This window comes from Arachis stenosperma, chromosome 10 (assembly GCF_014773155.1).
Source record: "Arachis stenosperma cultivar V10309 chromosome 10, arast.V10309.gnm1.PFL2, whole genome shotgun sequence".
In the NCBI taxonomy this organism is placed as follows: Eukaryota; Viridiplantae; Streptophyta; class Magnoliopsida; order Fabales; family Fabaceae; genus Arachis; species Arachis stenosperma.
The window spans coordinates 41,873,092-41,876,522 of NC_080386.1; positions in this window are offsets into that span (position 1 = coordinate 41,873,092).

Consider the following 3,431-nt stretch of genomic DNA (forward strand, 5'->3'; position numbering starts at 1 on the left):
GTGTTGACTCACAGGTCAACATGATCTCCCAAAATCTGAATGGATTGCAACATGCATCCAACGTCTAGAGAGGCAGCTTCTGAAGAAGCTTATGATCCTGAGAACCCTGACATGGCAGAGTTAATTACATGGGTGAACCTATGGAAACACCTATAATTCATCATGGAGAAATCATCCAAATTTCTCATGGAAGGATCAACAAAAGCCTCAACAAGGCTTTAACAATGGTGACAAAATAGGCTGGGCATAGCAAGGCATATCCATCATCTTCTCAGCAACAGAAGAGAATTCTGACAAACACTTCTAATTTAGCCAATGTAGTCTCTGATCTGTCAAAGGCCACTTTCAGTTTCATGAGTGAAACAAGATCATCCATTAGAAATCTGGAGGCACAAGTGGACCAGCTGAGTAAGAAGTCATTGAAACTCCTCACAGTATTCTCCCAAGCAATACGAAGAGAATCCAAAAGGAGAGTGCAAGGCCATTGACATAGTCAATATGGCCGAATGCACAAGGGAGGAGGAGGACGAAATCCTAGTGAGGAAGACCTCCTGGGACGTCCCTCAAGCAAGAAGGAGTTTCCTATTAAGGATCCAAAGGAATCTGAGGCTCATACAGAGACCATAGAGATTCCATTGAATCTCCTTCTGCCATTCATGAGCTCTGAAGACTATTCTTCCTCTGAAGAGGATGAAGATGTAACTGGAGAGCAAGTTGCTCAATACTTAGGAGCTATCATGAAGCTGAATGCCAAGTTATTTGGTAATGAGACTTTGGAAAGTGAACCTCCCTTGCTCATAATGAACTGGATACTTGGATTCAAAAATTCTACCTCAAAAGAAACAAGATCCTGGCAAGTTCTTAATACCCTGTACCATAGGCACCATGATCTTTGAAAAGGCTCTGTGTGATCTGGGGTCAGGGATAAATCTAATGCCACTCTCTGTAATGGAGAAGCTGGGGATCGTTGAGGTGCAACCTGCCTTGTTCTCATTACAACTGGCAGACAAGTCATTGAGACAAGCTTATGGAATAGTAGAGGACGTGCTAGTAAAGGTTGAAGGCCTTTACATCCCTGCTGATTTCATATCCTAGACTAGGAAGGAAGAAGATGATTGCATCATCCTTGGAAGACCTTTCCTAGCCATAGCAGGAGCTGTGATAGATGTCAACAGAGGCGAATTAGTCCTTCAATTGAATGGGGAATACCTTGTGTTTAAGGCACATGGCCATCCCTCTGTGACAGAAGAGAGTAAGCATGAGAGCTTCTCTCAGTTCAGAGTCAAGAAGAGCCTTCACAGTCAAACTCTAAGTTTAGTGTTGTGAGGCCACAACCAAACTCTAAGTTTGGTGTTAAGATCCCATATCCAAACTCTAAGTTGGTGTGGACAGCTATACAACATTGACCTGATCACCTTGTGGCTCCATGAGAGCCCTGTCAAGCTATTGACATTAAAGAAGCGCTTGTTGGGAGGCAACCCAATTTTATTTATCTAATTTTATTTTATTCTATTTTATTGTTATTTGTGTTTTATAGGTACATGATCATGAGGTCACGAAAAAATCATAAAAATTAAAAACAAATCAAAAACAGCAGAAGAAAAAAATTTTCACCCTGGAGGACGCACACTGGCGTTCAACGCAGTAAGATGCATCTGGCTGGCGTTCAGCGCCAGAACAGAGCACCATTCTGGCGCTGAACGCCAGAAACAAGCAACATTCTGGCGCTGAACGCCAGGAATGTGCCCAGAGAGGAAAAACTGGCGCTGAACGCCAGTAACAAGCATGAAACTGGCGTTCAACGCCAGAAACATGCTTACATGGGCGTTGAACGCCCAGAATGTGCACCAATGGGCGTTTAAATGCCAGAATGATGCACGAAGGCATTTACATGCCTATTTGGTGCAGGGATGGAATTCCTTAACACCTCAGGATCTGTGGACCCCACAGGATCACCTCAGGATCTGTGGACCCCACAGGATCCCCACCTAACATATTCCCACCTTACCTTTTAACCTAATCACACTCTCCTAATCCAAATTCACTCTTCCCCATGTCACCTTCCCACACCTTTCACCAATCACCTCAATTCCTCTTCCCAATTACCCATTCACCACTCACATCCATCCACTCTTCCCCATAACTCCACCTACCTTCAAAATTCAAACCAATTTCCCTCCCATTCCCACCCAATGGCCGAACATCCTCCCTCCCTTCCCTATAAATACCCTTCCACTTCATTTTCACACAACACACCCCTCCTTCTTCCCCTAAGCCGAACCTACCTCTCCCTCACTACCATATTTTCTTCTTCTTCTTCTTCTCTTCTTTCTTTTATTGCTCGAGGGCGAGCAATATTTTAAGTTTGGTGTGGTAAAGCATAAGATTTTTTTTTGTTTTTCCATTACCAATGGCACTTAAGGCCGGAGTATCCTCTAGAAAAGGAAAAGGGAAGGCAAAAGCTTCCACCTCCGAGTCTGGGAATGGAAAGATTCATCTCCAAGAGCCATCAAGACCACTTCTATGATGTTTGGAAAAGAAAAGGTGATCCCTGAGGTCCCTTTCAAGCTCAAGAAAAATGAGTATCCGGAGATCCGACATGAAGTCCGAAGAAGAGGTTGGGAAGTCTTAACCAACCCCATGCAACAAGTCGGAATCTTAATGGTTCAAGAGTTCTATGCCAATGCATGGATCACTAGGAACCATGATCAAGGTATGAACCCAAGTCCAAAGAATTATCTCACAAGGTTAGGGGAAATACTTGGATTTCAGTCCGGAAATGTAAGGTTGGCATTCCACTTGCCTATGATGCAAGGTGATGAACGCCCCTACACTAGAAGGTCAACTTGATCAAAGGTTGGACCAAGTCCTATGGACATTTGTGTGGAAGGAGCTCAATGGAAGAGAGACTCCAAAGGCAAGCCAGTCCAACTAAGAAGACTGGACCTCAAGCCTATAGCTAGAGGATGGTTGGAGTTCATTCAACGCTCTATCATTCCTACTAGCAACCGATCTGAAGTTACTGTGGATCGGGCCATCATGATTCATGGCATCATGATTGGAGAGGAAGTAAAAGTTCATGAGGTCATCTCCAATGAAATCTACAAAATAGCGACAAGCCTTCACCTATGGCACGGCTAGCTTTTCCTCACCTTATTGCCATCTATGTTACTCAGCTGGAGTTATCATAGAAGGAGACATCTCCATTGAGGAGGATAAGCCCATCACCAAGAAAGGATGGAGCAAGCAAGAGAAGCTCCTCACGGTTTTTCAAGAGGTGCATGAGGAAGTTCATCATCAAGAAATCCCTGAGATGCCTCAAGGGATGCACTTTCCTCCAAAACAACTATTGGGAGCAACTCAACACTTTAGAAGGTTTGAGTCACAATGTGGAACAATTAAGGGGAACATCATGAGCACTCCATCATTCT